The sequence below is a fragment of the Muntiacus reevesi genome, chromosome 4 (genome assembly GCF_963930625.1).
Source record: "Muntiacus reevesi chromosome 4, mMunRee1.1, whole genome shotgun sequence".
In the NCBI taxonomy this organism is placed as follows: Eukaryota; Metazoa; Chordata; class Mammalia; order Artiodactyla; family Cervidae; genus Muntiacus; species Muntiacus reevesi.
This window is the reverse complement of record NC_089252.1, coordinates 41,578,226-41,603,982: the sequence shown is the minus strand read 5'-3', so window position 1 is coordinate 41,603,982 and position 25,757 is coordinate 41,578,226. Positions and strand designations below refer to the sequence as shown.

The window sequence follows — 25,757 nt, the reverse complement described above, 5'->3', positions numbered from 1 at the left end:
CCAACCGGCCACCATTCACCATCCTCCAATGGACACCGTGGCCATGCAGTATCACATAGGAAGATCAGGAGTTTCTTCTCTAAGTTCTGGGGATCAAATCTATCCCAGTTTTCCAGGATACAGTTCAAAGGAGTGAAGCTGGAATTGTTAGCTCCCTTCTGTAAGAGAGAAAAAAAGCGACCAGCACCATCTTTCTACCGGAGGCGTCCCTCCCTGCTCTAGATGGGGGTGTAGACAGACTTTACGCCAGAGCTTTCCTTCCCTGGTCGGACTTAGTCTGTCCCTTACCGACACAGGTGCCATATTCGTCCCTCCCAGTCCTACGATCAAGGTGGGTTGGAGCTGCAGCAGGGGTAGACTTCATTTCATCCCAGACTAGTGTCCAGTTCCCCACCATTAAAATCTTGCTTGGCTCTGATGCCACCTGGGGTTCAATCAGAGTAACGTTCCAGAATGCCCCCCAAGCTAAGACCGCTGAGGGAAACATTCGTCTCCTGAGTGCCTGTGCACAACCCTGAGTATATTCCTGACCACAATGAGACCAGTATGAACATAAAACCAAGATGTTTATTCCTTCCGAGCATCACCACACCAGTATAAGTGATAGAAAAAGAGATGGTGAAGGGCTGACCAGTGAAGAATAAGTGATTTTTGTCCTCCAGTTATTAGGGCCAGTCCTTCCAGTTCATTCCCACAGATTCCACAGAAAGAACACCTGAGGAGTTGGGATAAAAGTACTGGAGAGCCTCCTCTGGTCCACTAAGAGATGTTACCAAAGGAAGGAGCCCATGTACTTCCTGTCTGAGTAACCTTTAACCTGAGAGGTGCTCTTAGAGCTAGAGCTCCATCTAGCTTGTGACCTCTGACTCCTAGCAGGGCTAGGTGCTTCCTGACTACCATTCTAAGTTTGGGACCTAAGTAACAGTACACAGTAACAGTCCCTTGAAAAGTCTATGATTTGACAGATTAGGTTAGTAGTTCTAATTCCCAAGAAGTTATAGAAATGGTCAGAGAGACCGGAAAGTTTGACCAAGAAATGAGAGTTCGCCCCACACGCTCTGCACATTTCTGGCTGCTCCCCTCGCAGGGAGGGTGGGTGTCTCTTGGCATTGGCAGGTCGGTATAACCCCCCAACAGGGTTCCTGCCATAAGCCGTGTGAGGTCACCACAGAACCGCAGAGCAGGACTCCTCACTTGCTTTGAGAGGGGCGTGTCATTCATTCACACAAGCACAGCATAGAGTTAGTAAAGTACAGCAGAAAACGTCTTTGCCAGGAGAACAAAGAACTAGAGCTCCAAGCATCCTTACCTTGTCCTGAAGCATCTCGGACAAGCCCCCAAGATGAAAGGTTGTTGCTGAATCACAAAAGATGCTGGGATTCTTGGCCTTCGGAGGAGAGGAATTCACTCCGGGGCCAGTGACAAGGCTTGATCGCTCAGAGCTTTTGTGTAATAAAGTTTTATTAAAATATAAAAGAGAGCTTTTTCGCAACGGGTTTGCCACCAGGTCACAGGTGTCATGAAAACCACCGTTAAACCTAAGCCAAAATGGGAAACAAGAAGACGCACATCAACATCGTTGTCATTGGGCACATAGATTCAGGGAAGTCTACCACGACTGGTCATCTGATCTACAAATGTGGCAGGATCGACAAGAGAACAATTGAGAAGTTCGAGAAGGAGGCTGCCGAGATGGGAAAGGGCTCCTCCAAATATGCCTGGGTCTTGGACAAACTGAAAGCTGAACGTGAGTGTGGTATCACCATTGATATCTCCCTGTGGAAATTTGAGACCAGCAAGTACTATGTTACAATCATTGATGCCCCAGGACACAGAGACTTCATCAAAAACATGATAAAAGGCACATCCCAGGCTGACTGTGCTGTCCTGATTGTTGCTGCTGGTGTTGGTGAATTTGAAGTAGGTATCTCCAAGAACGGGCAGACCCCTGAGCATGCCCTACTGGCTTACACTCTGGGTGTGAAACAACTAATTGTTGTAGTTAATAAAATGGATTCCACTGAGCCACCCTATAGCCAGAAGAGATATGAGGAAATTGTTAAGGAAGTCAGCACCTACATTAAGAAAATTGGCTACAACCCTGACACAGTAGCATTTGTGCCAATTTCTGGCTGGAATGGTGACAACATGCTGGAACCAAGTGCTAACATGCCATGGTTCAAGGGATGGAAAGTCACCCGTAAGGACAGCAATGCCAGTGGAACCACCCTGCTTGGAGCTCTGGATTGCATCCTGCCACCAACTCACCCAACTGACAAACCCTTGCATTTGCCTCTCCAGGATGTCTATAAAATTGGTGGTATTGGTACTGTCCCTGTGGGTCGTATGGAGACTGGTGTTCTCAAACCTGGCATGGTGGTCACCTTTGCTCCAGTCAATGTAACAACTGAAGTGAAGTCTGTAGAAATGCACCATGAAGCATTGAGTGAAGCCCTTCTTCCTGGGGACAATGTGGGCTTCAATGTCAAGAACGTGTCTGTCAAAGATGTCCGTCATGGCAATGTGGCTGGTGACAGCAAAAATCATCCACCCATGGAAGCTGCTGACTTCACAGCTCAGGTGATTATTTTGAACCATCCAGGCCAAATCAGTGCTGGATATGCACCTATGCTGGACTGTCACACAGCTCACATTGCTTGCAAGTTTGCTGAGCTGAAGGAGAAGATTGATCGTCGTTCTGGGAAAAAAGCTGGAAGATGGCCCTAAATTCTTGAAATCTGGTGATGCTGCCATTGTTGATATGGTTCCTGGAAAGCCCGTGTGTGTTGAGAGCTTCTCTGATTATCCTCCCCTGGGCCATTTTGCTGTACGTGACATGAAACAGACAGTCACTGTGGGTGTCATCAAGGCAGTGGACAAGAAGGCAGCTGGAGCTGGCAAGGTCACCAAGTCTTCCCAGAAAGCTCAGAAGGCTAAATGAATATTATCCCCAATATCTGCCATCCCAGCCTTAATCAGTGGTGGAAGAACGGTCTCAGAACTGTTTGTCTCAAATGGCCATTTAAGTTTAATAGTAAAAGACTGGTTAATTATAACAATGCATCATAAAACCTTCAGAAGGAAAGGAGAATGTTTTTGTGGACCATATGTTTTGTGTGTGGCAGTTTAAGTTATTAGTTTTTAAAATCAGTACTTTTTTTTTCTGGTTTTATTTTTTATTTATTTATTTTTTTCCCAGTGGGTTTTGTCATACACTGATATGAATCAGCCATAGAGTTACACGTATTCCCCATCCTGATCCCCCCTCCCACCTCCCTCTCCACCCGATTCCTCTGGGTCTTCCCAGTGCACCAGGCCCGAGCACTTGACTCATGCATCTCACCTGGGCTGGTGATCTGCTTCACCATAGATAATATACATGCTGTTCTTTCAAAACATCCCACCCTCACCTTCTCCCACAGAGTTCAAAAGTCTGTTCTGTACTTCTGTGTCTCTTTTTCTGTTTTGCATATAGGGTTATCGTTACCATCTTTCTAAATTCCATATATATGTGTTAGTATACTGTAATGTTCTTTATCTTTCTGGCTTACTTCACTCTGTATAATGGGCTCCAGTTTCATCCATCTCATTAGAACTGATTCAAATGAATTCTTTTTAATGGCTGAGTAATATTCCATGGTGTATATGTACCACAGCTTCCTTATCCATTCGTCTGCTGATGGGCATCTAGGTTGCTTCCATGTCCTGGCTATTATAAACAGTGCTGCGATGAACATTGGGGTGCACGTGTCTCTTTCAGATCTGGTTTCCTCAGTGTGTATGCCCAGAAGTGGTATTGCTAGGTCATATGGCAGTTCTATTTCCAGTTTTTTAAGAAATCTCCACACTGTTTTCCATAGTGGCTGTACTAGTTTGCATTCCCACCAACAGTGTAAGAGGATACCCTTTTCTCCACACCCTCTTCAGCATTTATTGCTTGTAGACTTTTGGATAGCAGCCATCATGATTGGCATGTAATGGTACCTCATTGTGGTTTTGATTTGCATTTCTCTGATAATGAGTGATGTTGAGCATCTTTTCATGTGTTTGTTAGCCATCTGTATGTCTTCTTTGGAGAAATGTCTGTTTAGTTCTTTGGTCCACTTTTTGATTGGGTCATTTATTTTTCTGAAATTGAGCTTCAGGAGTTGCTTGTATATTTTTGAGATTAATCCTTTGTCTGTTTCTTCATTTGCTATTATTTTCTCCCAATCTGAAGGCTGTCTTTTCACCTTACTTATAGTTTCCTTTGTTGTGCAAAAGCTTTTAAGTTTCATTAGGTCCCATTTGTTTATTTTTGCTTTTATTTCCAATATTCTGGGGGGTGGGTCATAGAAGATCTTGCTGTGGTTTATGTCAGAGATTGTTTTGCCTATGTTCTCCTCTAAGAGTTTTATAGTTTCTGGTCTTACATTTAGATCTTTAATCCATTTTGAGTTTATTTTTGTGTATGGTGTTAGAAAGTGTTCTAGTTTCATTCTTTTACAAGTGGTTGACCAGTTTTCCCAGCACCACTTGTTAAAGAGGTTGTCTTTTTTCCATTGTATATCCTTGCCTCCTTTGTCAAAGATAAGGTGTCCATAGGTTCGTGGATTTATCTCTGGGCTTTCTATTCTGTTCCATTGATCTATATTTCTGTCTCTGTGCCAATACCACACTGTCTTGATGACTGTGGCTTTGTAGTAGAGTCTGAAGTCAGGCAGGTTGATTCCTCCCGTTCCATTCTTCTTTCTCAAGATTACTTTGGCTATTCGAGGTTTAAAATCAGTACTTTTTAATGAAAACAACTTGACCAAAAATCTGTCACAGAATTTGAGACCCATTAAAAAAAGTTTAATGAGGAAAAAAAAAAAATATATATATATATATATATAAAAGAGAGACAAAGCTTCTGACATAGACATCAGAAGGGGGCATAAAGAGTGCCCCCCTGCTAGTCTTTAGCTGGATGTTATATAGCTACTAGCAGTCTGCTAATTAGAGAAAGGAAATGTCTCAAAACTCAGAGACTGGCACCAGGCCCTCACTCACAACATGCATTTTGAGTTAACATTGGCACAAGGCGAGTTGTCCATAAAATGGCCATAAAATGATAGACATGGATCTTAAAGAAAGGCAGGTTTCCAAGCAAATGCAGTCTCTTTAACATAGCTTAAGAGAATACTTGCACGAGTAAAACATACTGGTTCTGAGTCTTAGGTGGAACCTACTTGAAGACCAGTTCAGTTCAATTCAGTCGCTCAGTTGTGTCCGACTCTTTGCAGTCTCATGGACTGCAGCACACCAGGCCTCCCTGTCCATCACCAACTCCTGGAGCCCACCCAAACCCATGTCCATTGAGTCAGTGATGTCATCCAACCATCTCATCCTCTGTCGTCCCCTTCTCCTCTTGCCTTCAATCTTTCCCAGCATCAGGGTCTTTTCAAATGAGTCAGTTCTTCACATCAGGTGTCCAAAGTATAGGAGTTTCAGCTTCAACATCAGTTCTTCCAATAAACATTCTGGACTGATTTCCTTTAGGATGGACTGGTTGGATCTCTTTGTGGTCCAAGGGACTCTCAAGAGTCTTCTCCAGCACCACAGTTCAAAACCATCAATTCTTCAGTGCTCAGCTTTCTTTATAGTGCAACTCTCACATCCATACATGACTACTGGAAAAACCATAGCCTACTAGATGGACCTTTGCTGGCAAAGTAATGTCTCTGCTTTTTAATATGTTGTCTAGGTTGATCCTAACTTTCCTTCCAAGGAGTAATTATCTTTTAATTTCATGGCTGCAGTCACCATCTTCAGTGATTTTGGAGCCCAAAAAAATAAAGTCTGTAGCTGTTTCCCCATCTATTTGCCATGAAGTGATGGGACCAGATGCCGTGATCTTAGCTTTGTGAATGTTGAGCTTTAAGCCAACATTTTCACTTTCCTCTTTCACTTTCATCAAGAGGCTCTTTAGTTCTTCTTCACTTTCTGCCATAAGGATGGTGTCATCTGCATATCTGAGGTTACTGATATTTTCCCTGACAATCTTGATTCCAGCTTGTGCTTCATCCAGCTCAGCGTTTCTCATTATGCACTCTGCATATAAGTTAAATAAGTAGGGTGACAATATACAGCCTTGACGTACTCCTTTTCCTATTTGGAACCAGTCTGTTGTTCCATGTCCAGATCTAACTGTTGCTTCCTCACCTGCATACAGATTTCTCAAGAGGCAGGTCAGGTGGTCTGGTATTCCCATCTCTTTCATAAATTTCCACAGTTTATTGTTATCCATATAGTCAAAGGGTTTGGCATAGTCAATAAAGCAGAAATAAATGTTTTTCTGGAACTCTCATGCTTTTTCGATGATCCAGCGGATGTTGGCAATTTGATCTCTGGTTCCTCTGACTTTTCTAAAACCAGTTTGAACATCTGGAAGTTCACTGTTTACATACAGCTGAAGCCTGGTTTGGAGAATTTTGAGCATTACTTTGCTAGTATGTGAGATGAGTGCAATTGTGCGGTAGTTTGAACACTCTTTGGCCTTGCCTTTCTTAGGGATTGGAATGAAAACTGACCTTTTCCAACCCTGTGGCCACTGCTGAGTTTTCCAAATTTGCTGGCATATTGAGTGCAGCACTTTCACAGCATCAGCTTTTAGGGTTTCAAATAGCTCAACTGGAATTTCATCACTTCCACTAGCTTTGTTTGTAGTGATGCTTCCTAAGGCCTGCTTGACTTCACATTCCAGGATGTACGGCTCTAGGTGAGTGATCACACTATCGTCATTATCTGGGTTGTGAAGATCTTTTTTTGTATAGTTTTCTGTGTATTCTTGCCACCTCTTCTTAATAACTTCTGCTTCTGTTAGGTCCATACCATTTCTATCCATTATTGAGCCCATCTTTGCATGAAATGTTCTCTTGAAGGCAGAGTCTAGGGTAAATACATAGTTCATCAACATAGCTTAAGACAAATATTTCCATAAGAAAAACGTATTGGTTAGTTCAAGGTTTGAGAAAAGTTAACTACAGGTGGAACCAGGTGACATGACAACACAGAATTTTAAAAGAAACCTCTTTTTAAATTTGTATAGAGAAGGGAAGAAAATATAACACCAGTAGTTTGTTTCCTCCTGCCGCTTAAGAGAAAGAGAAAAAATGTCTGACATGTGCAGCCTCTTTCCTCAGTTTGGAGACCCCTGGCCTTCCTGCCTGTTCCCCTCTCACATGATATATAAATAGACATAGTTCTTGCAAAAATTCATATTCTAAATCCTCAGTACAGAGTCCAGGAGAGAAGACAAGCTTTAATCAGAAACATTTGAGGCAGGTGCCCAGGTGAGTAGGGTGGACAGTTCGCTGCTGTGTGAGAGTGCATGGCCTCCCACACACTGGCTGCCCCTACAGATGCTCCCCTCTCAACTCTCAAATTGGCAGGCAGCGCCTGTTTGTGAAATCAGGGACAAAGATCATGTCTACATAAGACAATGGTTCTCAGCAATTCTTAATTACACCAAATTAGGGTAATTATGAACTGAATTATTCTGCACTGTCTGAAGAAATTAGAAGGGGAGAATAAGACAAGAAGGAAATTGGTCATTCCAAGAGTTACTTTGCTGCCCTGGTAGTTCAGTTGATAAAGAATCCGCCTGCAATGCAGGAGACCCCCGGTTTGATTCCTGGGTCAGGAAGATCTGCTGGAGAAGGGATAGGCTACCCACTTCAGTATTCTTGGGCTTCCCTGGAGGCTCAGCTGATAAAGAATCCTCCTGCAATGCGGGTGATCTGGGTTTGATCCCTTGATTGGAAAGATCCCCTGGAGAAGGGAAAGGCTACCCACTCCAGGAAGTTGACCAGGAGAATTCCATAGACTGTAGAGTCCATGGGGTCACAAAGAGTTGGACACAACTGAGCGACTTTATTAAAAAAAATTCCTAGAGTTTCATCTGGAGAATGTCACTCATACAAAACCAGAATAAATGTTTTGCAATGAAGTCATGAAAGGCAGCACCTCCTCACCCCAATGACAGGTATGTCAGTTTCCTGCCAAAATGTTCACATTCTTCTGGGCCTGGCCTGGGTGCAGAAGTGTGCGATGAATCCTCACACATCTTAGTTTCTATGCAGCAGGGATGCTGCATTCACTTCTACTTAATCCAAATGTATAAAACTAAAAACGATCCCTGTATCCATAGTTCAACACTTGGTTGATTCAGCATCATTTCAGAATCAAGTACAAGCATAACCAAAATGAACAAATTTTGCTTTGATAAGATTCCAGTTTGAACTAGCACAGAACCACATGCACTAAAATAAAATAAATTCTCTCGGTTCTGGATCCAAGTCTCTTCCATCCTCTGGGTTTGTGTTCATACTCAGTCACGTTATATTTTCAATGTGTTTTCTTTCAAATGATAACATACTTTTCCATACTTTTAAAAGATTTTTCCTTTAAAATAAATCACATCTCAAATTTATCAAATTTATATTTTATGATTTTTTTATATTCAACACCAGGGCTACCCTGGTGACCCAGATGGTAAAGAATCTGTCTGCAATACTGGAGACCGGGTTCAATCCCTGGGTTGGGAAGACCTCTTGGAGAAGAGAATGGCAACCCACTCCAGTATTCTTGCCTGGAGAATCCCATGGACAGAAGAGCCTGGCGGGCTACAATCCATGGGTCACATAGTTGGACCCAACTGAGTGACTAAGTACACAACACATATTTAACATTTAAGAGCTCCAAAACATATAATTATTCTGTTCTAGTAACATACTCAAATATGTCTCTACCAGCCTCCATTCTCTAGTTGTTTTTAAATCTAGTTCTGTTTGCATTTCCCTCTTAGTCATCAATGCTTTCCATTTTTAAATCATTGTTGAGAATTTCTAACAGTAAGTGAAATCCTCAGAGAAGAAAATTACCTCTAGTGTAAGTTATCCATTGCTATGTCATAGACTGTATGACATAGCCAAAACCATTGCCAAAATTCAGAGAAAACAAAAGGAGCCCTTTATTTACTCATTATTTTGCAACACAAGCAGGTGAGGTGGGGATTCAACCTAGCTATTTGCTCTTCTGGCGTCTCAGTCACTAAACAGGGGCTATAGCGACTTCAGACTTGGCGCATTCCTGCGGCTGGAGGGTCAGGGCTGGCCATGGAGGAGTCAGCGAGGCCCAGCAAGCAGCCTCACTTTTCCTTCATGTTGGCCTCTTAGACTCGCTCATACTCTTTAAATATTAACTCTAAAGTTCTGAAACTCCATTTTTCCATAATTTTATTGGTCAAAGCTGTCACAGATCCACACCAGATTGCAGGACAGAGACATAAGCTCCTCATGAGAGAAGCACTGTGTACCCACAGGTTAGAAAGGACTTTTTAAGGTTATTTTTGGACACTAGCTCCCTGTAGTCACAACAATCCAAGTCCTTTCCATACAAAAAACACAATAACCTGTCGACTAGAAAAAGACGCACAGTGTGAGAGCTGCAAGTCAGGTTTTACTTGGGGCAACATGAGGACTGCAACTGGGAGACAGCATCTCAGATCGCTCTGAGAGACTGTTTCACAGAGACAGTTGAGGAAGGTCAATAAATAAGGTTTCTGTAAAGGGGAAGTTCAATGCAATCAATCAAAACCTCTTTACAAGAGGTTTTCTGCTAGTCACGAGGGTCTGATACCATCACGAAGGGAATTAGTGCTTTTCTTGATATGAGGAGATGCAACAACTGGGATCATAGAATCTATTCCAGAAAATACCCACCTGTCTTAAGACCTGCCTCACAGAGCACACAGTGCCCTGGAGCACAGAGCGCCTCACTGCAGCCTAAACTCCCTCAGAGGGTGTCGAAGGCCAACAGCTGCAGCAGCACAGAGTTCAAACTCCACCGAGGCAGATAGCAAATGCTCTTGTTGTTCAGTCATTGGCAATGCTCTTGGCAAGTGCCAACTTATAGATGGCAAACCCCTCCCAAGACTCCAGGAGTCTTGCTCTCATGAAGCATGCATTCCAACTCCAGGGTCTTGTGATCCAAACCACAAGATAAGTCACTATCATTGTGGTTCTTTGGATGAGAGTTCTTCAATAGTTTGTCTCAATTTGAAAATCTTAGAACTAAGGAGACAAACTGTCAAGTTCCTGTCATGGGAAAGGTAAAGAGTGTCCCATTCGGGAGGGGGCAGGGTGATTTCAGATATGTATAGCAGTAGGTAGCAGCTTGTAGCAAGCAGCAGGGAGTGGTAGCTGGAAGTAGGGTCTTAGTTTCCCAGAGTGTGAGTCCTAACCACTGGATAACAGGAGCCAGCAATTAGGGCTAAGGTCCCTAGTACTGCCTGACTAGTCAAGAACAAATTCAGGCAAGGAGACAGTAGATAAGTCGCTCAGTCCTGTTCGACTCTTTGCGACCCCATGGACTGCAGCCCGCCAGGCTCCTCCGTCCATGGGATTCTCCAGGCAAGAATACTGGAGTGGGTTGCCATACCCTTCTCCAGGGGATCTTCCCAACCCAGGGGTCAAACCTGGGTCTCTTGTGTCTTCTGCATTGGCAAAGAAGTTCTTTACTACTAGTGCCACCTGGGAAGCCTTATCGAAAAGAAAAGTACAAGCAGAAAGGCACAAGGGTGAGCTCAGAGAGAGTCTTGCCTTTGCGAAGTTAAAATCCTTTATAAAGGGGCTTCATGAAGGATTTTCCATCACTTCACGGCAAATAGATGGGAAAACAATGGAAACAATGACAGACTTTATATTGGGGTGCTCCCAAATCACTGCAGATGGTGACTGCAGCCATGAAATTAAAAGACTCTTGCCCCTTGGAAGAAATACTATGACCAATCTAGACAACATATTAAAACGCAGAGACATTACTTTGCCAAGAAAAGTTCTTCTAGTCAAAGCTATGGTTTTTCCAATTGTTTTGGTTTTTCCAGTAGTATGGTTTTTCCATGGACTGCAGCACACCAGGCTTCCCTGTCCATCACCAACTCCCAGAGCTTGCTCAAACTCATGTCCATTGAGTCAGTAATGCCATCCAACCATTTCATCCTCTGTCATCCCTTTCTCCTCCCGCCTTCAATCTTTCCCAGCATCAGAGTCTTTTCAAATGAGTCAGTTCTTCACATCAGGTTGCCAAAGTATTGGAGTTTCAGCTTCAGCATCAGTCCTTCCAATGCATATTCAGGACTGATTTCCTTTAGGATTGACTGTTTGGATCTCCTTGCAGTCCAAGAGTCTTCTCCAACACCACAGTTCAAAAACATCAATTCATTGGCACTCAGCTTTCTTTATGGCCCAATTCTCACATCCATACACGACTACTGGAAAAACCATAGTTTTGACTCAACTAGAGGACCTTTGCCAACAAAGGTCCTCTTCCAAGGAGGAAGAAAAGAGGAGGAGGCTGATTGTAAATGCCCAACCTGGAGTCTGGATCTGACTGTAAATGTCCAACCTGTCCAACCTGCTGTCTAGGTTGGTCATAGCTTTTCTTCCAAGGAGGAAGAAAAGAGGAGGCTGGCTGATTATAAATGTCCAACCTGGAGTTGGTCTATCTCCTACCTCAAGGGGAAGGAGGAAGCACATGGTCCAAAGTAGCCCTGAAATCCAGCTGGACTCAGGGCCCAGAGCTGCTCATGGTGGACCTCGGTCATTCCTGGCTCCTCCTCTGAGTCAGTTCAGTTCAGTTCACTCACTTAGTTGTGTCCAACTCTTTGTGATCCCATGGATTGCAGCACACCAGGCCTCCCTGTCCATCACCAACTCCTGGAGCTTGCTCAAACTCATGTCCATTGAGTCAGTGATGCCATCCAGCCATCTCATCCTCTGTCGTCCCCTTCTCCTCCTGCCTTCAATATTCCCCAGCATCAGGGTCTTTTCAAATGAGTCAGTTCTTTGCATCAGGTGTCCAAAGTATTGGAGTTTCAGCTTCAGCATCAGTCCTTCCAATGAATACTCAGGACTGATTTCCTTTAGGATTGACTGGTTTGATCTCCTTGCAGTCCAAGCGACTCTCAAGAGTCTTCTCCAACACCACAGTTCAAAAGAATCAATCCTCATCCTTCTTTTGCCATGAGAAATGGCCCATGCTTGTAGCTGAGAAGTTTTGCAGTCTGCCTCCTGCTAACAGGGGCTTGAGGGCCCCGAGTCCCCTTTTTATTATAACCTGTCTTTTCCCGTTTCAGTCGAAGATGATAAAATTTCTTCAAAACATTTGCACATTTCTTATGTATAAAATTAGAAATCACGAAAACACTCCATTAGACAGAGGCCATGCCACATTTTTTCCTGAGAAAGCTGTTTTTCTACCTTGAGCTCCATGTAAGACCGATATAGGAAAATAACCTTGAGATCTTAGAAGACCAATTGTCTAGCTGACGGCTGTACAAGCCATACCCTCAATATTCTTAGAACTTTTGTATCACTTAAAGGCACCACCTTCATTCAGTCTTTTGAGTCTGATCTAAGGCTACTTTACCCTAAAGATTTGTTATGCTGGAGGTGCTCTGGATTTTATCTCTTCCTTTAGAAATTTATTACTTTCAGAATATCTTATTCTCTAGAGAGGCTGAGCATAAGAAACTGTTTTATTTCCAATATAGTAAACCCTGGCTCCTCTAAACTCTGCTTGAAAAATATATAGTTGCCTCTACACATCCAGGTGTCCCCGTACTTTATTACAAACACCTGAAAGGAGCCATCAGCTTTTTCAAACTCCTCCTTAGTCACATCCATGAGTTCATTCACTATCTACTCTAACTTCCTTGTTGCTGAGGCCCACAGTTTCAGGTGGCGCTAGTGGTAAAAAATCTGCCGGCACTGCAGGAGACCCAGGCTAGATTGCTGGGTCAAGAAGATCCCCTGGAGAAGCAAATGGGAACCCCGTCCAGTATTCTTGCCTGGAGAATCCCATGGACAGAGGAGCCTGAAGGGCTACAGTCCATGGGGTCACAAAGAATTGGGCACGACTGAAGTGACTTAGCACACATGCACAGTTTCAGCCAATGATCCACCACCATATAGCGTGGGTCTTCTTTTCCCATTTTTCTTATAAAAATTTCCTCCCTGTCCTTAATAGTTTCTTTGAAAACTTTCTCTGTCCACCACTCAGACCCAACAAAGTTACCTTTTTTAGGCTTCTGTTACATGAGCACTCATTTTCAGCTACCAAATTCTTCAATCAGAGATGGAAAGCCATTATGAGTATTATGGAGTATTATGAAATAAGAGATGCATTGTAAAAAGAGACTATAGAATTGCAGAAAAAACTGCAGAAGTAGGCATCTGAAGGGCAGTCAAAGATCGGAATGAAGTTGCAAGCAGCCCTCCTGAGGGCAGCCAGGGCGGGTCACCAAAGGGAGCAGGCAGGGAGTCTAGCTGATGGCAAGCTTGGCTTCTATAGCTAGCCTGACCGTGTGCCTGGGCCACTGGAGGAGAGCCAGACCAGCAGCCAGGAAGAGGACCTGACCCCACGTGGAAGAGACGAGCCAAAATGACCTTCAGAACATTACAGCCCTGCCTGTTTCTGCCCACTCAGTTCCATGCTGCTTTCTCTGTTAGAAAAAAACTCTGACCTGGAAACACACAGTAATTAGGGTTCTGCTTAACACTGCTCCAACTCAACCAGCTGCTACAGTACAAAAGCACCACACCTCACTTTTAAAACCAAGAAGATCTGGGTCTACGTCAAGGTTTTAAAACATTTTCTGAACTATTGCATATCAAAAGTGTTCACAGCAGTAACCAGTTTGCTTCTGTTTTTCACTTTCACAATGTGGTGATCCTTGAGAAAAAAGCCATCTTGACCAACAGATGAGAAACACAAAATGTCAGACGTGCTGAAATGTGTGTAGAAAGTTGTACTTCTTGAAATTTTGTCACTGCCATAAACTAAGGATGACTTAACATTTTCATATGATGATCTGTGAGGCCAACTTTTATTTTTGTGGTCCAGTTTTTATATTATACAGCACTGTTACCAAAGAAAACTACAGTAAAGTAGGGTGACAAGACAGGAATGGTGCTAGTTGTGTTTTTGTTTTAAAATGCAAGTAGAATCACAAACTCTCTCATCAAGTCTTTCAGTGACCACTTTTGCCATCCAAGCTCTGTCCAGTCTCAACCCTTCACCCAGGTGTGCAGCTCAGAGACACAGGACCCTCCGTGTGATCCAGGCCTGTGTTCTGTCCCTACTCCTTCCTCTCCCTCGTGGCTCTTTCCATCCTCTGCAACACCCCCCATTTATTCAGTGCACCCCTCTTTCTGCCTGTGGCATCTCTCACACACCCCATGTATGTACTATGCACATTCAGATGTGTGTCTTGAGCGCAAACATAAGCAAACCGCATGTACTGCAACTGGCTGCTCCTTGCTGGTGGCCCTTCTTTCAGATCCTTCTCTCCACACCCGTTCAGCCTCCTTCCCAGTCACCTCCTGTGAAAACCATACTGTGTCCCCTGATGTTCACTTCTCTCAGGACACAAGTAATGACAGCAAACTGCAAACATTCCCATGGGGTGAGCCACCACATTCATCACACCTTGGAAGCAATATGCCACTGATCTAAGACACCCTCTCATTACCTCAGAGATCTGAGGTTGCCCAGGAACTGCACACATATGTAAGGAACATGTATGTGTGCATACTAAGTCGCTTCAGTCATGTCCGATTCTTTGCAATCCTATGGACTATAGCCCACCAGGCTCCTTTGTCTTTCAAAAATGATTATATTACTTATGGGATTCTCTAGGCAAGAATACTAGAGTGGGTTGCCATGCCCTCCGCCACGGGATCTTCCCAGCCCAGGGACTGAACCCATGTCTCTTGTATATCCTGCATTAGCAAGTGGATTCTTTACCACTAGTGTCACCTGGGAAGCCCCATCACTTATATTCAGGAATGTCTAAATACTATGCAATTTGATATCTACCTTGACAGCCATTTTCAAAAATACACAAACAGCATGTTCCTAAAAGTAAGAAATTTTACAATTTCTTTCTTTTTTTCTGCCTTGCACTTACTGAGAGTAATTTTTCTTCTCTGGGAAGCACTTCAGTGGTTCCCTTGGTTACTTATTGAGAAGCCCAGGCCTGGGAGGGACACACAGAGGAGACAGGTGGGATTAAGCAACTCTGCAGCTGAGGTTCTTGAAGCTTCAGGACCAGCTAGAGGGATTGGGAGACTCAGGTGGCCGAATCCCTGCATCCTGGACACATTTCCAGGTCATGTTTGACAAAACCAAGCAAAGAGGGGTTTTCTTAGGCAGATTATTATTAGTTGTTCAAGGAGATTGACTACTTTTCTCTGACTCACTGAGAATAAAAGAAAAGTAAGAGGCCAAGGGTCCAGCTGCAGAGATTGTAACATAAAGGAGTATACCCTGAGGGCCACTCCCACCCCAAGTGGTGTCAGGCAAGAGGGAGAGACAGCATAAAGACAACCAGCCCTGGAGCAGAAACTCCACAAAGGGGCCACGGTGTGCATTCATCGCGAACTGCCGGCACTGGCAACATTGCCAGGCACATAGGAGGCACTCAACAAATGAGTGAGTAAACAGTGCACCTTGGCTGATGAATTGAGCTTTCCTGCTTCCATTCTGCTCTTCCCAAGCTTTGTTTCCTGCCACAGGAGCCTTGCGCTGGTGGGGTGAGGCCTCTCTGTGTGCCCTCTGCTCCTGGCGGAGCAGGAGAGTTTGGCTCAGGCCTGACAGACAGGCCGAGGCAAAAGTGAGACGCTGCAGGCAGCAGCTCGGAGCCCACGGAGGTTGGCAGCAACCCTGGGAACACGGGTTATGAAACCCCAGCAGGAACTGGGTCTGGAAAGAGCCAGACCTCCAAACAGTATTGCAGAATGGTAGCTGTATAGTTTACTCTTAGTAATTGATACTATTTAATATTTCACATTTGGGCCTCTGATCAAACACGTGTTAGGTATGAAAGACAGCCGGCCTAACAGAAAGACTCTAGAAGATCATTTCACCTCCCCCGGGCCTTGGTTTCCTTATCCGCAAATCAACCTTTCTAAGTTAAAGGGCCCCTGGGTCCCCTTCCAGCTCTGAGGTCTGTGATCTGCAACAGGTTTTTTATTAAAAGCCATAGCGACTGGCCCTAGGCACGTAGACTTGCTCTAAGCAAAGCCAAATACCTACATTTTCCTTTTTGGGGTAAAAGCCAAAACTGAAAGCAACTGACAGATGCCCACGCCAGAGCCAGGCTTTCCCCGACAGTTCCCTGTGTCCTTAAGTTTGCGGAACCGTATTGCTCTTCACTGTAAAGAATAGTACAGGTAGGCTGTGCTTTCTGGTAGGAATGATTTCTCCCAGGCAAAAATACAGGTAGCACTAAGAGAAGCATTTCAGACACGTGCAAAGGGAGCACCCAACACTCCCCAAATGTCCTTCAGGAGCAGAAAGCGCCCTGGCCCCAGCTGCAGACCTCTCAGGTGACCTCTGCGATGTTAAGCTACAGGACTGCAGCACATTCTTGCCACAGAACCGCCTCCTGCTGTATGATGAAAGCGAGAGAGGCAGACACACTGAGGGAAAGCGGCACCAAAAAGAGACAAGTGAGCCCAGACAGGCTGAGATGCAGGGGCAGTGCTGGGAGGCCAGCCCGTCTGGCGGGGGCACACATCTGACCCCTCTGCAAACTGCCCTGCTCGGTCCCCACGGAGCAGATCAGGGAGGAAGGTGGAGGACCGGCGTGCTCCCAGCTCCTCCTGCGGGGTCAGCCTCTGGGGGTGGGGTCACCACGCCCTCTGCCCGGCCCTCAGACCTGGGGCTGCAGCAGGCATGCCTGTCGCAAGGTCCTGTGCTTCCCCATGGTTTCCTACACACGCTGTAAACAGTCCTCTCACCCAGCTCTTCTCACTCAGTCCGTTTGACAGAGACTCCGTTCCAAGACCCTGGCTGTCTACCTGACTAAGGGAAGGAAGCTCTGGAATCTGGGAGGGATGTGGGAATGCCAGAAGAGCTCTGGAGAGGAGCATGAGGGGCAGGAGAGTGGAGGGCTCCTTGCAGAAGAGAAGGTGGAAAGACAGCCGGCAGGCCCCCAGCTTTCCCAACTAGTTCATCAGATCTTTGGCAAAGGTTCTGTGAAACTGCAGGTCTGAGGGTTGAGGACAGGTGTCTCTTCTTTCCTAGGTGGTTTTGGACACGCTGCCCTGCTTTTACATACTGTTCAACTGGGTGGCTCTGGGGGGAAAGAGGCCCTCAGAACAGCCTCCTATGGGCCCCAGGGTCTATCGTGGGGCCCACGACTGTCCACAAACACGCCTAGACTGGACTGGAGTGACCCTGGTGCTGGCAGAACTCAGGAGAACATGCTTCGCCTCAGGGACAGAAGAGGAAAGGCAGTTTACAAAAATGTTTCCCCAGTTGGGAAATCAAACTCGGTCCTCTGTCCTCAGTCTTCCCCAGACCACCCACATGGGGACACTGTTCAACTTGAAGCTACAGCTGATATTTTCAGAAACGGCCACTAAATTGGACTCAGCCCCAAAGCTCCAGGTCCACCCCGACTTGGCCCCACCACGCTGCATTTCAACACTTAGGTCCACAGGGCTTGGGAGCAACAGTAGTCCTCCCCTGCAGGCACTGGCAAACAGAAAGCCAACAACATTGTATCTAAAACTAAACAGTTTTGCTGAGAATAATGGGGCTCTGGACTGTGGCTTCTGTGAAGCTTAATGACAGAATTGGCAGCACAGGAGGTTTTCTTCTTGTGGCGGCCCATGCTCTGCGGGCCTTGGGCATACAGCCCGGCTCACTGTTTGATCTTGTGAAACTCGAATGATGGGTTACTTCCCCTCTTCTTAATAAGATTAATGAGGTAAGTGCAAGACGTTTTGAGTAGTTTGCTGAAAATTTTAAAACAAATTCTTCCAAAACCATTTCCTCAAAATCCAACTTTACTGAATTCCTTGGTTGAAAACTAACCCGAAATGATGCTAAAAATGAGCAAGGTCACAGTTTTGCTGTCTGCCATAAACCTTGTCGTGAACATTGGAAGCACCCTTATCCAGCTGAGCCCATGGAAATTGTGTCTTAATCTAACATTTCTTTCCATTTCTCCCAACTTCACATTACCAGAAGTATACAGTGCCTTTCGAATGACATTTATCCAAGGTTATGATAACAAACAACTGTCCCTCCAGTGATGCATTTGTTCCGCACCTCCCAGCCCAAGGCCCTGCTGTTGCTTTTCTTTCAAATTTCATTTAGTCTCAGTCATCTCGGCCAGAAAGTTCCTGCTTCGGAGCAGAAGGTAAGTACATTTTTTACTAATTTCTCAGGTTCTTGAGTGCTTTGGGCTCATAAATAGAGCAGTTAAGGAAAAACCTTGAGAAAAGATTATATTCAGAATTCCTAGTAGCTCATCTTTCAAATTATGGTCTTTCATCCTCATGTGGAGTACATTATTTTCTAATTTAACTGTAAAAACAAGATCTTCTATGTGTGTATCAAACTAAACCCAATTTCCCTCCTGATGAATTTATTCTAAAGTTTTAGTTTTAAATCATCATCTAGCTCTAGTTAAGGACGATAGGCAGGTTTTTCTAATGGGATTATGAGTGGAAAAAGTCATGCTTCATGTGGGAAAAGTCATGCTTCTTTTACCCCTGGAGAGTCACCCTTTTATCTGATTAACCTTCTATTTTCACTCTGGCACTAGTGCCTAAGCATCTCTGCCATCAACATTAACATGTGGACTTTCTGTGATCTGGGGCAATTAACACTCTGCCTTTCTCATTTGTTGAATAGTCCTCTGCCTTCCTTGGCAAAAATATAGGGTGTAGGATAAACGAGCAGAGAAGGCAATGGCACCCCACTCCAGTACTCTTGCCTGGAAAATCCCATGGACGGAGGAGCCTGGTAGGCTGCAGTCCATGGGGTCGCTAAGAGTTGGACACGACTGAGTGACTTCACTTTCACTTCTCACTTTGATGCATTGGAGAAGGAAATGGCAACCCACTCCAGTGTTCTTGCCTGGAGAATCCCAGGGACAGGGGAGCCTGGTGGGCTGCCGTCTATGGGGTCGCACAGAGTCGGACACAACTGAAGCGACTTAGCAGCAGCAGCAGCAGCAGCAGGATAAATGAGAATTAAAAGCACATTCCTGATCCCTTTCTCCTCCAAAGCCCTAATCACTTGGAGAGCCGTGCACACACTACAGACTTGAGACTTTTTGCTCAGTTGGCTCAGTCACGGGGGGAAAAGCATTCTCCAGAAAGGATGGCCAAGTCTTTTTACAAAAACAGCAAGTCGTTCTATTTTCACTTCCGTAAACTGCCTTGAGATAATCCTACTATTCATCCTCCTCCTAAATACACACACTTACACACACATGTACATGCACACACACACACACGTGTATACACACACATGCATATTCCTGTACATACATATGCACACATGCAAAGCCAAGGAGTGGGGGGGAACCAAAAGAGTGATGCGAGGTGACGCTGAGAGCTGGGTCTTGACCAGGATCAGGACAGGCAGAGGGCTGGCCATGAGCCTCACCAGTTCGTGCACTGCCGGGAAAGGGCCGCTCACACGGAGGCACCAGCCCACGACCACTAGCCCACTGTGGCTGGGATAGCAGGTCACACTCAGTCCTCAAGAAGAGCCTCTGTGGGGCTGTTCTCTGTGGGAACACAGAGGAGGGGGCCCCCAGCAGAGGGGGCAGGACACCTCCAGCCAGTGGAGGGGACATCTTGGAGCATCCTGACTTTTTCAGTGTCCTGGGTTTCGGGGACTGCGGTGAGGGTAGGGGTGTCCCCTTTCAGCACCATTGCCCTCTCACCCCTCTGGGCAACCCCAGGCAGCTCAGTGTAAAGAAAAAGGCCAATCTACCTTCATCTCGCTAGTTTTCCAGGCATGTTTCCCACCTAAACACTTAAAGGCCACATTGCACATACACGGGCAGGTCTGTGCTGGGGGTGGCGTCTGGGGCCAGGAAGTAAGGATAGGTGGTGGGAGCACAGGTCAAGGCAGCTCAGGAACAGGGTTCCCAGGAGGCTCTGGGGGGTGGGGGCAGGTGGCCCTGGGGCCCCAGGAGCTGAGAGATAAGGTGTGTAAAGGGCATGGGTGTCATCTCAAGAAGTGTGACTGATGTTAAAATGATACTAAAATTCAGAAGACAGTTTAAACTCATGGCTCCACATGCACTTGCCAATGTGCCGGCAGTGCATGTAGAGACTTGGAGCAAGACTTAGTGACTCGAAGACCGTGAGCAAGTTCATCTCTGAGCCTCAGTTTTCTTATCTATGAAATGGGTCCTGGATCAGGGAACAGGAGTAGAACCTGCCCTCATACTTAACTGAAGCATTGAAGGAGAACATCTCTCACCCTGCATTCTCTTTGACCTTTAACATAGAGACAATTGTAAGAGAAGCTGGACAAAATCAAACTGCTTTTAAACTACAAATTTTAAGGATGTGCTGATGTACTGTGGAGTTTGTTCTTTTATATGTTAGAATATTAATTCAATATGCTAATCACATGTTTTGAGCCCCATACAATAGACAACAAATCCCTTACAGCTTTATGTAGAACTGTAAGGCAACAGAAATCAAGGCAAAAGAATAGACAAAGATCAGCTGAAGCAAACAGAGAGCCCATAAACAGACCCACACAAATGTAACCAACTGATTCCAACAGAAGTGTGAGGGCAATCCAAGGGAAAAGGATAGATCTTACAATAGGTGGTGCTGGGAGAAATACTTGCAAAATACATATTGGAAAGGACTATTTTTCCAAAAATCTTCAAAGAAATAGTAAAATCAGCAGTGAGAAAACAAAGAATTTTAAAATGAACAAAAGATAAGAACAGATGTCTCACCAAAGGAGATCTACATATGGTAAATAAACATAGAAAATAATACTCATCACCATTTATCATTAGAGAAATGAAAATTAAAATGACAATGAGATTACACACTTATTAAAATGGCTGAAATCCAAAATGCTGACAACACCAAAGGTGGTGAAGCTGTAGAGCATCTCACTCCTCACTGGTGGGAATGCAAAATGGTACAATCGCTTTGGAAGACACTGTGATGGTTGATACAAAACTAAACAGGCTCTTTCCATATCCAACAACTGGGGTCCTTGGTATTTACCCAAATGAGTTGAAAACTCATGCTCATCCCAAATACCTGCACATGGATATTTACAGCAGCTTCATTCATAATTGCCAAAATCTGGAAACAACCAAGAAGTCCTTAAACTATCTTTTAGCTATCAAGCCTAAAAAAGACAGGGGTGAAACCCAAATGCATATTACTAAGTGACATAGCCAGTCTAAAAAGGCCAGCTGCTGTATGATTCTGATTACATGATGTTCTAGGAAAAGGAAAACAACAAGAGAGTAAATAGATAAGATGTTACCGGTGGTTTGGAGAGGGACTGAGGGCTGTGAATAGATATAGTACAAGAGGATTTTTGTACCACAGAATAGTGAAACTATTCCATAAGATACTATGATAGTGAATATATGACACCATGCATTTGTCAAAACCTATAGAAATTTATGGCATAAAGTGTGAATCTTATGTTTTCAAAATTTTTTTTAAAAAATCATTTTGGAGGTTAGACTGTCTGAGGATGCAATGTAAGCAAAGGATCTGATTGTACCATCATAAATACATGAAAAAATCTCAATGCACAGGGTGGGGGGAAGGCGCTGATGTAAGTGACCTTGAAAATGAGCGAAAACAGTAAGACACAGATAATCTGCTCTCTAGACGACACAGTTCACCACAGGGATGTGGGCTATTGATTCTGAAACCACTGCAACTGTTTCTGTGGTGCACCTGCAAGTCTGCACCTGAACCCAACAATTAAAAATGCCCTGCACGTGGCAGGAGCTGGTTCTTCGCTGTTGGAACAGGAGATTACATATAAGTAAGGAGAGGAGGCTGGAAGGAGCCACATGGCAACAGATTGGGCTGGAAACTTCAGGGTGAGCTCATGCTTGTCTTCATATAGATATGGATGGAGAGAGAACTATTTGTAGAGTTGTGTGCACCCATGGCTAGTGTACACACATATGTCTCCTTGCTCTGTTAGTGGAAAGGGCTTAGGAGCAACAGCATGCAAGAAACAATATGCACTTTACCCCTCAGATCTTGGTTTTTAACACCATTTTCCAATAAAAGGAGACAGTGATCCTCTCAGAACAATGCTGATTTCATGATGATGGCACAAAATAACAAAAGTGAGCTGGGAACAATGTGCAGTGCAAAAGATAAATAACTGTTCCAAAAAATCACAGTGGTTAGGGTTATGTTCAAAGGACATGTGCCAACTTCAAGAAGTTGGAATGATACAAGCAACAAAATAAGTGAAATAATACTAGATTATAACCTAAAATATAAAATAAATATCCATGTATCCACGGATGACCAGCCCATCTTGGGTGGCCCTGCGTGGCATGGCTCACAGCTTCACCGAGTTATACAAGGCTGGGATCCACGTGATCATTTTGGTTAGTTTTTCTGTGATTGTGATTTTTACTCTGGAGGCTGTGGGATGGTAGTTCTTGCTTGTTCTGTCTGCCCTCTGAAGGATGAGGATAAGAGGCTTGTGCAAGCTCCCTGATGGGAGGGACTGGCTGTGGAGAAAACTGGGTCTTGCTCTGGTGCGTAAATTTTTAATCCAATCGTCTGCTGATGGGTGGGGCTGTGCTCCTTCCCTATTAGTTGTTTGACCTGTGGCAACCCAGTCCTGGAGTTCAGGGGCTCTACGGTGGGGCTACTGGCGACCCCTTGGAGGACCTATGCCAACACATGGCCCCCAGGACCGCCCTGTGCTCACAGCAGGCCACTGCCGGCACACATTTCCACAGAAGACCCTCAAACACTCACAGGCAGGGCTGGCTCAGTGTCCTCTGAGGTCAGGGCTCCCTTCCCCTGGGTTGTGGCGCACACACAGTTTTGTGTGTGTCCTCCAAGAGTTTCTGTTTCCCCCAGTCCTGTGGAAGTTCCGTAATCAAACCCCACTGGCCTTCAGAGTCAGATTCCCTGGGGATCCCCAGTCCCTTTGCCAGGTCCCCAGGCTGGGAAGTCTGATGTGGGGCCTCACATGGGAAACTGGGTATGCTGTGTATGGGAACTCGCTATACTACCTTTGTAACTTTTCCATGAATACAAAATTGTTCTAAAATAAAAGGCTTATTTTTTAAAGAATGTCCAAGCTCCATCACCCAAATAAAAACCTGAAACATTTTTGGGGGACTTTTCGATGCTTTTGCATCAGTATATATATTCTGCACCACTGAACCATGATTTTAACCATAGAAGAGGGCTCTACCTTATAGGACTGCCAGAATTTATTTAACCAATTATTTATATGGTTATAATTGGTTTATAATTATTTATAAGGTCACCAGTTATTTACATGGTTTTCAGTTTTCCACTGAAAAATATGTATATACTGTGAGCATCATTGTATGTACATCTTTGCTCCTATCATTGACAATGTGTTCAGAGCCACTGAGTCAGGTTGGTCAGGTTGGCAGATCCTAAAGGCAGAGCATCATAGTGGAACTCTATCAGTCACCTTCTATTGGGTTAGGGTGTGTGACTAGGATCCTTAGAATTTTAGTGATAACACACTTTCTAATTAAGGGTCAGTACCTAAATTTTGAACAATTTATATTTATTGAAACAAATAAATCAGCTTTGATTATGATCTTTCACAACACCTTCATTTCTTTTTTTTATTAATTTAGTTGGAGGCTAATTACTTTACAATATTGCAGTGGTTTTTGCCGTACATTGACATGAATCAGCCATGGGTTTACATGTGTCCCCATCCTGAACCCCCCCTCCCACCTCCCTCCCCAAACACCTCCATTTCTAACTATTTTTTTCATCTCTTCACTTGTCTCAAGTGTCATTAGTCAGTTAGGCTCCAATGTTAATAGAAAACTGTTTGCTTTAACCATGTATTTGTCTTTTCCCCCTCCAACTTTCACCCCAACCCAATATCAGTATCTTCTCCTATATGAAAAGGAGTACCAAGTACTCAAGTGAAGGCGGACTGACCTGTTTCCAGGAGAAGCCTTTCTCAACTCACCAGACCACCTTTTGATTTGCACCAAATGGAAACCTGGGGATCTTAAATTACAATGATAACAATGGGCTTACACTTTTTTTTTTTTTTTGTCTTTTTCTTTCTATTTTTATTTGTTTGTTCGTTTTCTCTGGGGAGGGGGGCTTACACTTTTTGATCAGGGTATATTTCCTAAGTGTTACTCATTAGAATGATCAGTGCTTTTATCCTGAATATCTCAAAGTCATGTCTTAATATGAACCTCATATAACCAGTATGGGTTGCGCCACAAAGTCATGATAGAAACAGTCACATGTCTTAATATTCAGATTATATGTTCAAGCATCAACCTGCTATGCAGGGAAAAAAGGCCAGTGTCTTCCGCTGGGCTGTCTCCTACCCTGGATGTTCTGTAATCCCAGGGTTTATGGACTCTAGAACTGAGTCAGGAGTCTGGCATGCGTCCATCTAGTGCTGCCTGGACTCCTCCCTGCCATCTGGTGCCGACATTGGGAACTGCTCCGCTGTTTACAGGAGAGGGGCCCAGATGGGCGTAGCTCCTAGCACAACCAGGGCACAGCCTGCCTCAAGGGACTGCCAGACCATGACCTGTGGTCCTCAGGCACTTTTAACCCCATCACAGCCACCCCAGGGTACTAGCCACCTTGGAGTTCTGGGACAAAACTGGATTTGATGTTCACTTCTCTCTTCCAAGAGAAGGACTGTCCACGGTCTCTTTCCCTTACTGAGAGCAGACATTCAGAGGTTGGGCAATTCTTCCTTCTCGACATTCAAATAAGAGGTCTGATTTCAACTCCTTTCTCCTGACAAAGGCTACTCACTTTCCCCTTCTAAGAAAAAGCCTCTTCCTTTCTGTCCTGCACCAAAAGTCTCATTTTTTCCTGCTTTTACTGCCTAAGAGAACTCTGGCCCTTCACGTGCTCCTGCAGATAAAGCCATGTTCCTGGACTCCAGGGAAGTGGGTCCCTTGCCCTTCCTAAGGAGAGAATGAGACTGCTCATTTTACAGGCACTACTTCAAATAAAAAGACACCAAGAAATTAATCTTTAGCAGAAGTGCTTATTTTCCCACAAATTCTAACTGAAATTTTGTCTGCCAATGAAACAATAAAACCACTAACTCTTGTTTATTGCACATTTTATATATCTCTCCCAAACATATCTTTCTAGAAATACAAACTGTTGATTATTCAATTGATGACATTCACATTCTAACACATCAAAAATAGTTCCTGGACATCTCAGTGAGTCACTAGAGTGGATCAGAGAGGAGGAGGGAGAATCTGCCAGCCCCCCAAAGAGCTACCTGCTGCTCAGAAGACATAACACAAACACCGGAAGCTGACCTTTCACATGGGCAGTGGGTACCACAGGCCAAATGCAAGAATAAAACACACTTCAGGACATGAGAGCTGAGCGGTCACATGGGTCGGGGGCATGAGACACTCAAGATGTTTGGTCTTGACTTAGGGCTAAAACAAAAGCAGGATTTAGACACAGGAGAGATTGGGGAATTCTAGCAGGAAAACAGTAGTAAAAATGTGGAAGGCAAAAATGTGCTAAACTTCCTGGAGACAATAAGAAATCTGGGCTGGTTGGAATGTGGATTCTACGTAGAATACTGGGGAATATGACAAGAAAACATTAGCCTGGAGCAGAGTGTAGATAGCCTGAAATGCCAAGTACCTTAATAATGGGATTTTATCCTGT

General features: G+C 44.5%; 1 pseudogene; it reads left to right on the top strand.

Moving 5' to 3' along the window:
* The first annotated feature begins 1,510 nt into the window (after positions 1-1,510).
* Positions 1,511-4,822, top strand: LOC136167660 (elongation factor 1-alpha 1 pseudogene; annotated as a pseudogene).
* Positions 4,823-25,757: the final 20,935 nt, after the last annotated feature.